This window comes from Protopterus annectens, chromosome 6.part0 (genome assembly GCF_019279795.1).
Source record: "Protopterus annectens isolate FY-2018-M chromosome 6.part0, PAN1.0, whole genome shotgun sequence".
In the NCBI taxonomy this organism is placed as follows: Eukaryota; Metazoa; Chordata; order Ceratodontiformes; family Protopteridae; genus Protopterus; species Protopterus annectens.
Window position 1 is genome coordinate 1,969,885,314 of NC_056737.1, and position 13,919 is coordinate 1,969,899,232.

Here is a 13,919-nt window from a genome sequence, read left to right on the forward strand (position 1 = left end):
TAAAAAAGTTTTCTAATAACTGCTCATGCAGGCATAAAATATGTACATCTCTATTTGCCAGTAATTTAAGTGCAGATTGGAGAAGGTGATCTGCATGTGTGTGCATGTGCGTGTGTGTTTTAACACCTTTATTGAATTGTCACATTAAGGCACAGGCAAACGTACATTTTACATAAAAGAAAACAAATCATATTAACATGTCCACAGTTATAAACATTATAGATTCCATGTATATTATTTTATGCAGTTCTCATCAGTCCAGCATTACATAAATTGCTCAATTTCTGCTTTCCCTTAAACCTCACTCCTCCTTCAGAACATTTTTCTGCATGTATTTTTACCACAATTTCCATTTTTATGTAATTTACTCCTACTGTTTTGTAAAGATCCCACTTCCTGTTCTGTTATCTCTGTTAAAATATTCACTACTTCAAGTGTAGCTGGTTTAGATTTTAATTTCCATGTTCTAGTAATTGCTTTTTTGGCAGTCACCAGAATGAAACTTAATAAAGCCTTACTAACTTTAGGCAAATCACATCCTTTATCCCAGCTCAAAAAATAATTTCCTTAGTAACATTTTCACCCAATATTCCTGACAGAGTACTTGTAGGGAAGTTTTAAAGTCTGCCAACTCATTACACTCCCAAACTGTATGTTCCCAGTTACGTCTTTATTCCCCATCACACCTCCAACATTTGAAGTCTCCCTGAGGAAAAATTCTTTGGAATCTGCTTAGGATATAAAAATACCTATGCAAACACTTTCAAGCAAAAGTCCTAAATCTTCCAGACTTCGTTGCATATTTGGGATCCATGTGTATGTCATCCCATTGTTTCCTTATGAATTGCTTATCCAGTCTCTCTTCCCATTCTTTGTTGACCTCCCGTGATTGATTCCTGCTAATTATCCCTTTTCAGCAGCAGCTTGTGTTCTAGATTCTTCAAATTAGTCTCCAGAGATGTGGATGAGGGTAAGGCAGTCCACACAGCCAATATGGACCTTGCCAAAGCCTTTGACACCATCCCCCACTCTGGAATCATAGATAAACTTACTAAGCTGGGCATTAATCCCTACGTCACTCGATGGGTTGCCAACTGGCTTACTGACAGAACCCACACTGTAAAAGTAGCTGACTCCAAATCCAGCTCCAGACAAGTGACAAGTGGAGTACCTCAGGGTTCAGTCCTAGGACCACTCTTGTTTGGCATCTACTTGTCTGAAGTACAGGCCAACACTAAGGGACTCTGGCTAACAAAGTTCGCAGATGTCTGCAAACTGGGAGCCATTATTGAATTCCCAAATAATGTGGATACCCTACAAAAGGGCCTTACAGAAACAGATGCTTGGTGCCAGAGCCATGGGCTCGAGCTCAATGCCAAGAAATGTATAGTTATCCCCTTTGGGAAAAAACATGTATCCATGAATTACCGCATAGGTGGCAGTACACTGAACACCGAAAGTGTGATAAAAGACTTAGGGACACAGGTGGACAGTGGTCTCACCTTCAATAACCACATTGCATCGCCACAACAGTCAGGAAATCCTATGTGGCACACCTCATCACTAAGGGCTTTTCATCCAGATAAAAAGGAGGTCATTGTCCCACTGTACTCATCCCTCATTAGACCCATTATAGAATACAATGCCCCATTTGATATGTACCTCTCAAGACATCTGCAACAAATGGAAAGACCACAGAAATACCTCACTAAAAGAATCACAGGCCTAAAGCAGATGCCCTATGCTGACCACCTTAAAAAACTCCAGCTATACCTCACATATAGTCTACTCAGTAGCGATCTCTGCTTAACATACAAGGCCATGTCAAACCCAGAGCTGTTGGACATGCTACACTTAAAGAAATCCCAATCCCTCAGAGCCACACGTTCCAGGGATCATTGTCATCACAATAAACCAAACATGCTTGAAGGATAGGTTTCTGACCCAGAGACTCCCCAGACTCTGGAATAGACTCCCCATACATGTCAACCAGAGCACCTCCTTGGCCCTCTTCAAAAGGAACCTTGACGATTGGATGGGAGAAAGGAAATTCACCCCAGGGATCAAGTCAGTCGCCCTGCTAGACAGGGGTCCAGGGAAGTAAATAGTGTGGGAAAAAATAGCCAGGGAATTGTTATGGCTAGGCTTGTATAGGCCCTAGGGCTGATAGCCTAGTACCAACCTATGTACGTAAGATTCAGCTAAAAACTCTACCAGAGCAGGACTTTCATTTAGGATTCCCCTATCCCTTTTTTTCTACATATGCTCTGATATCAATCCCTGGTAGCGTGCAGTCAAAATGTCTTCTTGGCCAGTTCCCATTGTATTACCTTTCCCTGTTTAGTTATTTGGTCCCAGTACCTTGGTTCCTTTGCCAGTTTTCTCTAGTAAATTCCAACCCCATCTTTCCTCTTCTCTTTACCCCTAATGGCAGTCAGCCCTATCATCAGGATCTTAGAATACTTTCTTCTACTTTATGAATGTAATATTCTGTATAGCTGTTGCTGTTCTCCTTAATGATCTGCATACCAACTCCAACTCTTTCCTTATTTCTTGAAATTCCCCCTGCTTCATCATCATCATCCCTTTGTACTTTGTATTATAGTTTTCTGCTTGTGTTGTGTATGAGCCTTAGCCGTGTAGCTCTGCAAAATACCTTCAAACCAGATAATCCTAAACTACCTTGTTCTTTTGGAAGGATCAGTTTATCCCACTTGACCCTTGCCCTTTTCCTGCCCCAGATAAAATCCATCAGCTCTTTATTAATTACTATCCACAACTCCTCAGCTTGATAAAAATATGCCTAACCTGTATATAAAACTAAAGAGATTAAAAACATTTTCACTGCTTGTATCTCACTTTCCATATGCATAGACAAAAGCTTTCAGTTTCTTAGCTTTTTGTATTCTATTTTGTTACTCTCTTCCCACATATCCTTAGCTGCCGGAACAGAATCCCTTTTAACCCATACGCCTACATACTTCATTTTGTCATATCCCCACAAATATGATAATCATTGAACCAATTCATGTGTGGGTACATACTTTACAGCTGTAGCTTTTGTTTTGTCTTCATTAATTTTATATCTCAAAAAGACTTGAAACTGTCTCAGAATATTCCACAACATGGAGATGCCCGTTCTGGTTTTATCAAGTACAAAATAGTATTGTCTAAAATAAAGCCAACTTTTCTTGATCACCATACCAGTTATAACACTGAATTTCTCAGTCCCTTATTTTGTTTGCCAATGGCTCTAAATGTAGTCAAATAACAAGGGGGAAAGAAGATAACTCTGCCTGGTTTCTCTTTTCAGACACAACTTATCAGATAGGAACCCTCCCACTTCAGTTTTTGCTTCTGAACCGTCATGATGTCCTTCATGGATGCATCTGCAGTCATAACAACTGGGTTGTCCTGTCGTCAGGCAGCCCTTCAGTCGGCCGGATTCCAAAGTCCGGGTCCAGCTTCGGCTGATGTCGCACTTCACCCGACGTCATCTCTGTTGGTCTTCGGGTATATAAGCATCAGCCGACGCCATTTTCTTCAGTCTTTCTTGCGCTGGCGCCCAAGCAGAAGCTGTTCGCAAGTGCCGGTCGGTCGGATCCAGAGATTACTTCTACCGAGTACTACTCAAGACTTCTAAAGCTAAGTACCGCTGGGGACTCTTTCTTGCCTCAGCCGATGTCAGAAAAAGTTAATAATTGTTTAACCTGTGGGAAACAAATACTTCATAAAGATTTCCACTCTTACTGCCTGCCCTGTTTAGGCCCAGGCCACGACGTAGCAGCTTGTTCGTCCTGTGCTTCTTTCAACCGACGAACGCTAGACGCCGGTCAGAGTTTGCAGAACAGTTTTTCGTTCTGACTTTGCGTACATTATACCGTCGGACCCTCCGACTTCGCATTCTGCCAAAACGCAAAGAAAAAGACCGACATCATGTCCGCGGTTTCGGCCGAAACCATGGTTAAGCAAACCGCGAGTGTCTCGGTTTCGGCCCAAACCGAGAAAACTGATCAAACTACACCTGAAACTATCACTACAACTGAGGTCCCTGCTAACACTCTTGAATCGGCCTCAGAAATTTTACCCACTACGGTGCTTACCACTGACTTATCAGACACCATTCCCTTGGATGTCTCTACCCCAGCACGTGGTGCTGCTAGGCCTCCAGCAGCCATGTCCATTAAGGCCTTCGCCAGGGCTAAAGCAGCCAAGACTACTAAAACAGTGCCTGTTAAACCCCCTTCCACCAGGCCCTCTGCCAGTACTCAAATGCTTACCTTGGCACAAGATTTAATTTCATTAATTAGAGGATCTCAATCTCACCCAGACAGGGCCTCTCAGCCCCCAGAAAAGAGACCTAGGGCAGAGCCCCCTGAGCCAGTGTCCTCTGATGATTCTGCTGATGAATCAGACATAACTGACCAGCCAGAGGCTCCTTTCTCCAATTTTGAAGATTCTGATGCTGAAGAATCCATTCCAGCTGCTTCCCCTCCAGAAGAATTCTCCTTTGGGGAAACCTTACATGCCATGCGAGAGCAGTTCCAATGGCAGCAACAGGATTTTTCAGACTCCAGAAAAAGACTTAGGACCTTTCTGCACCTTCCACAGCACAGGCCCTTAGCTATACCTCCTGTTCTCTCTGTGGTGGATGATGCTTTCAATGATGTCTGCTCCACTCCAGATTCTTTACGCCCAGCCCCTGCCAAACCAGACAGATTTTACAGGGTGCCAGATACTCATCACCACCTTTACAAGGCCCCACTTGCAGACCCACAAACTATATCCCAGGGTCCCAAGGCAGTAGCCGACCATAGCTAAAACCCTATTCCTTCTGAAAGGGAAGCAAGGTCATTAGACAGATGGGGTAAAAAGGTCTACACTTCAGCTACTCTCTCAGCTAGAGCTTTAAACTGTCAGTTTCACATGATACAATACCAAGAGTTTATGCTTGATCAGTTAACTAAAAAGCTAACCACTGATGAATCTCTTGATAAGAATTATGTATTAGAAATGGTAAATAACATACAGCAGGTTAGTAACCATTCTTTAAAATGTGGCTATGATGCACTGGAGGCTTCATTTAGATCAGCCATGACTGGCACAGTAATTAGAAGGCATGCATGGCTAAAGGAGCAAGCTTTACCGGATCATGTTAAATCTAAATTGCTTGATGCTCCTATGGATAAATCAAGTTTGTTTGGTACACCTGCCCAGCAGGTTATGAAGAAAATGGAAGAAAAGGCAAAATCAGTCCAGACAGTTAAAGAATTCTTGCAGGTTCAACCACCAAGGTTTAGCAGGAACTGGCCTGCCAAAAATTGGTCCTTTCCTGACTCCACAAGACCTCAAAGGGGCAGGAATAGACGTTCCAGAGGCAGAAACCAATCCAGAGGAGGTGCCTACAGAGGACGACAGTGGCAAGGTAACAACAGAGGCACAGAATCAACACCTGCCTCTACATCAACACAGCCACAGTGACTTAAACCTAAACCCGCCTACCAGGGAACAAATAGCAGCTCCTCTAGGCGGAAAGCTAACCTTATTTTCAAAAAACTGGCACCACATAACAAAGGACAAGTGGATTTTACTAACCATAGATCAAGGTTACCGGTTCCACTTCCACACTTTACCAGTCAAAAGAGGAATGCCAAACCTACCTCCAAATCAAAAAACAGAGGCTCTACAACAGATAATGGAATTAGCAAACATGAGAGCTGTGGAAAAAGTGCCAACAGCAGAGCAAGGAAAGGGGTTCTACTCCAGACTATTCCTAGTTCCAAGAAAGGAAAAAAGTTGGAGACCAATTCTAGACCTGTCTACCCTAAATACTTACATCATTGTCCCAAAATTCAAAATGCTGACCCTACAGCAACTTCTTCCCATGCTGGGCAAGGAGTGTTGGCTGGTAACTCTAGATCTCAAGGAGGCATACCTGCACGCCCCCATTCGACCTATCTGCAGAAGATACCTCAGATTTCTTGCAGGATCAGAGCACTATCAATTCTCAGCATTGCCCTTTGGCTTATCTACTGCGCCCAGAGTATTCACAAAATGCCTGGCATCAGTAATCACCATTGCAGACTACAGGGAATTCAAATTTATCCATACCTGGACGACTGTCTGATACAAGGGGACAACAAAAGCAAGCTGACAACAGATTTACAAAGGGTCATTTACTTGCTTCAAGCACTGGGATACACAGTCAATTTACAAAAGTCAAGGCTGATACCATCCCAGACAAGGACTTTCCTGGGAGCGGAATTGGACACTGTAAGGCAAATGGCATTCCTAACTACAGAAAAACAAAAAGAACTCCCTCTTTACTTCTTGGCACTAACAAATCTGAACAAGTTAACAGCAAGAAAGGTACTGCAGGCCTTGGGTTTCATGGCATCATGCATAATCTTGGCTCCATTTGCCAGACTACATATGAGAAAGCTTCAGTGGTACCTAAAAAGGGAATATCCCACCTACCCCGCAGTGGAAGGGCTTAAGAATAACTGGTCATGCAGGCATAAAATATGTACATCCCTCTATTTGCCAGTAATTTAAGTGCAGATTGGAGAAGGTGATCTGCATGTGTGTGCATGTGCGTGTGTGTTTTAACACCTTTATTGAATTGTCACATTAAGGCACAAGCAAACGTACATTTTACATAAAAGAAAACAAATCTTATTAACATGTCCACAGTTATAAACATTATAGATCACATGTATATTATTTTATGCAGTTCTCATCAGTCCAGCATTACATAAATTGCTCAATTTCTGCTTTCCCTTAAACCTCACTCCTCCTTCAGAACATTTTTCTGCTTGTATTGTTACCACAATTTCCATTTTTTATGTAATTTACTCCTACTGTTTTGTAAAGATCCCACTTCCTGTTCTGTTATCTCTGTTAAAATATTCACTACTTCAAGTGTAGTTGGTTTAGATTTTAATTTCCATGTTCTAGTAATTGCTTTTTTGGCAGTCACCAGAATGAAACTTAATAAAGCCTTACTAACTTTAGGCAAATCACATCCTGTATCCCAGCTCAAAAAATAATTTCCTTAGTAACATTTTCACCCAATATTCCTGACAGAGTACCTGTAGGGAAGTTTTAAAGTCTGCCAACTCATTACACTCCCAAACTGTATGTTCCCAGTTACCTCTTTATTCCCCATCACACCTCCAACATTTGAAGTCTCCCTGAGGAAAAATTCTTTGGAATCTGCTTGGGATATAAAAATACCTATGCAAACACTTTCAAGCAAAAGTCCTAAATCTTCCAGACTTCGTTGCATATTTGGGACCCATGTGTATGTCAACCCATTGTTTCCTTATGAATTGCTTATCCAGTCTCTCTTCCCATTCTTTGTTGACCTCCCGTGATTGATTCCTGCTAATTATCCCTTCTCAGCAGCAGCTTGTGTTCTAGATTCTTCGAATTAGTCTCCAGAGATGTGGATGAGGGTAAGGCAGTCCACACAGCCAATATGGACCTTGCCAAAGCCTTTGACACCATCCCCCACTCTGGAATCATAGATAAACTTACTAAGCTGGGCATTAATCCCTACGTCACTCGATGGGTTGCCAACTGGCTTACTGACAGAACCCACACTGTAAAAGTAGCTGACTCCAAATCCAGCTCCAGACAAGTGACAAGTGGAGTACCTCAGGGTTCAGTCCTAGGACCACTCTTGTTTGGCATCTACTTGTCTGAAGTACAGGCCAACACTAAGGGACTCTGGCTAACAAAGTTCGCAGGTGTCTGCAAACTGGGAGCCATTATTGAATTCCCAAATGATGTGTATACTCTACAAAAGGGCCTTACAGAAACAGATGCTTGGTGCCAGAGCCATGGGCTCGAGCTCAATACCAAGAAATGTATAGTTATTCCCTTTGGGAAAAAACATGTACCCGTGAATTACCACATAGGTGGCAGTACACTGAACACCGAAAGTGTGATAAAAGACTTAGGGACACAGGTGGACAGTGGTCTCACCTTCAATAACCACATCGCCACAACAGTCAGGAAATCCTTCTATGTGGCACACCTCATCACTAAGGGCTTTTCATCCAGAAAAAAAGGAGGTCATTGTCCCACTGTACTCGTCCCTCATTAGACCCATTATAGAATACAATGCCCCATTTGATATGTACCTCTCAAGACATCTGCAACAACTGGAAAGACCACAGAAATACCTCACTAAAAGAATCACAGGCCTAAAGCAGATGCCCTATGCTGACCACCTTAAAAAACTCCAGCTATACCTCACATATAGTCTACTCAGTGGCGATCTCTGCTTAACATACAAGGCCATGTCAAACCCAGAGCTGTTGGACATGCTACACTTAAAGAAATCCCAATCCCTCAGAGCCACACGTTCCAGGGATCATTGTCATCACAATAAACAAAACATGCTAGAAGGATAGGTTCCTGACCCAGAGACTCCCCAGACTCTGGAATAGACTGCCCATACATGTCAAGCAGAGCACCTCCTTGGCCCTCTTCAAAAGGAACCTTGATGATTGGATGGGAGAAAGGAAATTCACCCTGGGGATCATGTCAGTCTCCCTGCTAGACAGGGGTCCAGGGAAGTAAATAGTGTGGGAAAAAATAGCCAGGGAATTGTTATGGCTAGGCTTGTATAGGCCCTAGGGCTGATAGCCTAGTACCAACCTATGTACGTAAGATTCAGCTAAAAACTCTACCAGAGCAGGACTTTCATTTAGGATTCCCCTATCCCTTTTTTTCTACATATGCTCTGATATCAATCCCTGATGGCGTGCAGTCCAAATGTCTTCTTGGCCAGTTCCCATTGTATTACCTTTCCCTCTTTAGTTATATGCCCCCAGTACCTTGGTTCCTTTGCCAGTTTTCTCTAGTAAATTCCAACCCCATCTTGCCTCTTCTCTTTACCCCTAATGGCAGTCAGCCCTATCATCAGGATCTTAGAATACTTTCTTCCACTTTATGAATGTAATATTCTGTATAGCTGTTGCTGTTCTCCTTAATGATCTGCATACAAACTCCAACTCTTTCCTTATTTCTTGAAATTCCCCCTGCTTCATCATCATCATCCCTTTGTACTTTGTATTATAGTTTTCTGCTTGTGTTGTGTATGAGCCTTAGCTGTGTAGCTCTGAAAAATACCTTCAAACCAGATAATCCTAAACTACCTTGTTCTTTTGGAAGGATCAGTTTATCCCACTTGACCCTTGCCCTTTTCCTGCCCAGATAAAATCCATCATCAGCTCTTTATTAATTACTATCCACAACTCCTCAGCTTGATAAAAATATGCCTAACCTGTATATAAAACTAAAGGGATTAAAAACATTTTCACTGCTTGTATCTCACTTTCCATATGCACAGACAAAAGCTTTCAGTTTCTTAGCTTTTTGTATTCTATTTTGTTACTCTCTTCCCACATATCCTTAGCTGCCGGAACAGAATCCCTTTTAACCCATACGCCTACATACTTCATTTTGTCATATCCCCACAAATATGATAATCATTGAACCAATTCATGTGTGGGTACATACTTTACAGCTGTAGCTTTTGTTTTGTCTTCATTAATTTTATATCTCAAAAAGACTTGAAACTGTCTCAGAATATTCCACAACATGGAGATGCCCGTTCTGGTTTTATCAAGTACAAAATAGTATTGTCTAAAATAAAGCCAACTTTTCTTGATCACCATACCAGTTATAACACTGAATTTCTCAGTCCCTTATTTTGTTTGCCAGTGGCTCTAAATGTAGTCAAATAACAAGGAGGAAAGAAGATAACTCTGCCTGGTTTCTCTTTTCAGACACAACTTATCAGATAGGAACCCTCCCACTTCAGTTTTTGCTTCTGAACCGTCATGTTTCATCTTAATTAACCTTATTATTGTGTCAGGGGAATGCAAATGCTTCCATTGCCCTACTCATAAAATCACAGCTTACTCTGTTGAATGGTTTCACTGCATGAAGACCAACCAACAACTGTTTTTTTTTTTTTTTTTTTACATTCTACTTCCCTGTGCATCATCATCATTCTGTCAATGTTGTCAAATGTTTGCCTTCTTCCATAAAACCACATTAATCTATACCTATCAATTTTGGCAATCCCTTTACTGTTCTTTCAGCTATTATAAACATAAACACTTTACAGTCATGGTTTAAAATTGAAATGGGCCTATATGTAGTTGGATCTGACGGGTCTTAAGCATCTTTAGGTATTACAGCCACTGCAGCTTTTCTTCCATGATGTTGGCGGATCCCCTCCTTTTAAAATATTGTTTAACAAAAACTTTACAGATCTTTATCACGTTCTTCCCTCCTAGCTTCGAAACTTCCACAGGTATACCATCTGTTCCTGGAGATTTTCCTGCAGATCGATTATATGTCACCATTTACATTTTCAATAACATTAGTGCTTTTTCTTGATTTCCACATTTCTCTGCTTTATACATATTTTCTTAACATTTCTGAAATATCTCTGTCTTTAAAGCATCTGTGGTTATTTTTCTTGTTATAGGCTTACCTTTGGCAACAACCCTTTCTACTTTCTTTTCCCTTAGTCGTTATGCTAAAATTTTTTGTGCTCTGAAGTTGTTACCAAAAAACATTTGCTTAACAGCAGTCTGTCTAAAGTCATGCATATTGTCCAGGTACTTCCTTATTTTCCCTTTAACACTGTATAGTTGTGCCTCATCTTGTTCTGAGAGACCCCCTTATTCTGCAGTACTTTTAGGGTTGCCACCTTTCATTGTGGCTAAAACCGGAGTAAGGCCACACCCCTCAAATCACCTGTAACCCTGCCCATTCCCACCCTCCCCTGCCCACGTTCCACCCATTTCTTGACATCAGCAGATGGGAATTCCCTCTTTTTCCATTCTTGATGGCTGCTTTCAGCCTATTTACTATGCTTTTCTGTTAAAAAGCATAGTAAATCAGCCGATTCAACAGACTCCGATAGTCTGTTTCCTTTTTTATTTTATTTTATTTATTTTATTTTATTTTACATTTGTTAACCGGGATAGTCCAACTGGAACAGGTCCATTTTCAGTGGAGGTCCGGGGAGAAAAGCTCCAGTTACTAGTGTAAAGAGAACAAATTATTGCTAATAGCTACTTATTACAATTTATATGATGCAATGAGTGAAAAATAGTAAAATTATTATACAAGGCTAGACATGTTATGAATAATTTTTTCAAAATGCTTTGCAAGACAGAGCTTTAGCTACAGTACAGAAACATAGAGAGGAGTGCAAGTGGATAAGAGGTGGGTAATTATGTTATACATGGGAAGATCCAGGTTTTTCTAAGATGTGCTTTGAGTAGTGATTTGAAGTGGGAGTTTGAGGTAGTAGTGGTTACGCTGGAGGGGAGAGTATGCCAGTATTTGGCTATTTTATGGGAGTATAGGGCTTTGCCGGCAGTATTGTTGGCTTTGGTGATATTTAAGAGAAGTTTATTAGAAGATTGAAGAGGACAGTTGGAAGAGTAATGGGTTAGTAGTCGTTTTAGTGATGGAGTCTTGTTTAGGTTGTTTAGGTTGTTTAGGATGTTAAACGCACATGCAAGCTGTTGGTAGGTAAGTAATTGTGGAAATTCGTGATATTGAAGGTCAGTGAGTACATCGCAGTGGTGCGTTCTGAATGAGGAGTTGTATGCAAATTTAGCAATTTTCTTGTAGCATCCCTCGATTTTGTTGAGGTCTGTTTTCCTAATATGGGCAAGTATGGGTGCAGCGTACAGTAGTGTGGATAAGAGATGAGTTTGGGCTAGGGTGATTCTTGCTTGATCAGTGAGAAAATTCTTGTGTCTATAAAGAGTACCCATTTTTTTGTGGACCTTCTGGATAGTTTGAGCTATGTGAATATCAAAGTACAGATTTTTATCAATCTCAACTCGTAGAAGTTTTGTGTGTGTAGTAGGAGAGATGACTGTGCCATTTCTAGATGTCATTGAGAAGGTTAGGGAAGTTGATCTGGATTTATTAGGGGCGAACAATAGAAGTTTTATTTTATTAGGGGTGAGAATCAATTGGATGTTAGTGATCCAGCCTTCTACAGAAGAGAAGGAGTCTTGGGCCAGTTTCTTTAGGGTGGTAAGAGATGGGGCTGCACAGATAAGTGCTGAGTCATCTGCGTATTGTATTAATGTGGCTTGTTTGGAGGAGGTGTGTAGGTTATTTGTGAAAATAGAGAAGAATAGTGGGCCAAGTATTGACCCCTGAGGTACACCTATAGAGGTAGGGAGGAGGGGTGATAGTTCAGCTTGCCATTGGACAGCTTGCTGTCTATCTGATAGCTTTTGAACCAAGAGATAGTAGAAGAGTCAAAGAATAGGGCAGAGAGGCAATCAAGTAGTAAGGGATGTTAAACCATGTCAAAAGCTTTAGAAAGGTCAAGGAAGATAGTAGATACAAAGTTGTTATTGTTTCTGAGCTGGCTAACTTCATTGATGAAAGGCAGAAGAGCAGTAGCTGTGCTATGGTGTGGGCGGAAGCCATGTTTAGTGATGGAAAGAAGATTGTGAGGTTAAGAACTGCATAATCTGGGATTTAATGAGGGAGAGAGTATGGCTATTGACCGGTAGATGGAAAATTCATATGATTTTCCACCTTTATGTAGTGGTATGATGTATGAGATTTTCCAAATTTGGGGAACGTATGCTTATTTGACCGGTTAATAAGGATTGAAATGGGGTAAGATAATGAGTCAGCTGCTATTTTCAAAATGTTTGCATGTGTACCATCTGCTGCAAGAGTTGTAGGTTTTAGTTTACAGAGGAGTGTCTTAATTTTGCCAGTTGGAACAGGTGAGAGGGTAAAGGGGATATGTTATTTGGGAGTTTAGCTGAGTTACATGGAGTGCTATTGTTAGTAGTAGTGGGTATGTCATTGTGTTCGGTGAATTGGGTGGTTAGTGTGTGAATTAAGTTTATGAAGTGATGGTTAAGTTGGGAAGTGATATTACTGTTTTCTTTTTTGGGGGAGGTAGGGATGGGGGTGGTAGTTTTACCTGGTTTTAGCAACGAGTTTGTGTGCTAAAATTTGGGGGGGGGGTTGTGTTTGTTTTCTACACCTAGGAAGTAGTTTTGTTTGTCTATTTTGGTTTGATTTTTGGCCAAGTTCCCAAGTTGTTTATAGTTTTGTTTATTTAGGTTAGAGTTGTCTTTTTTTCCATTGCTTCCAGGCTGTGTCCGTAGATTTTAATAAGGTGCTTGAATCTTTGCTCAGCCATGGGGCGTAGTTTTGCTTTGGCTCTAATTTTTCTGATTGGGGCAATTTAATTTAGAACTCTGGTGAATGTTTTGTTGAAATAATCAACTGCCTGGTCTAGGTCTAAGGTTCTAAGTGGGTCCCAGTTGCAATGTTTTAAAGTGTTATTTAGATCCTGTGGGTTTAAGTTTTTGTCATCCCTGACCTGTCTATAGATTATGGGCTTTAGGATATTGGTGCATTTCCTAAGGAGAAAAGTAGGGAGTCCATCTGGTAGAAGTCCTGTGTGGTAGGTATATTTGGGGAAGTTCACTTATGTCCAGTCAATAATAGACTGTCTTTGGGATTTTTTTGTCAGATGTCCTTCAAGGATGCATCTGCAGTCCTCACATATGGGTTGTCCTGCCTCAGGCAGCCCTTCGGTTGGCCGGATTCCAAAGTCTGGGACCGGCGCCGGCTGATGTCGCCCTTTCCCTGGCGTCAGAGCGCCTGGGGTATAAAAGCGTCAGCCGGCGCCATCTTCCCCAGTCTTTCTTGCCGTGTGGTGCCCGAAGCAGAAGCAGTTCGCAAGTGCCGGTCGGCCAGCTCCTGTAATTCAGCTAACCGAAGACTTCAAAAGCTAAGTACCCCGTTGAGGACTCTTTCTTGCCTCAGCCGATGTCAGATAAAGTTAATAATTGCTTAACTTGTGGGAAACAAATACCTCATAAGGATTTCCA

At 41.5% G+C, this 13,919-nt stretch overlaps 1 protein-coding gene across 1 annotated transcript in view; it reads left to right on the forward strand.

Moving 5' to 3' along the window:
• The window catches only part of SESTD1 (SEC14 and spectrin domain containing 1), a 1,957,182-nt gene that overhangs the window by 1,129,017 nt on the left and 814,246 nt on the right, over positions 1-13,919 (forward strand). The window lies entirely within an intron of this gene.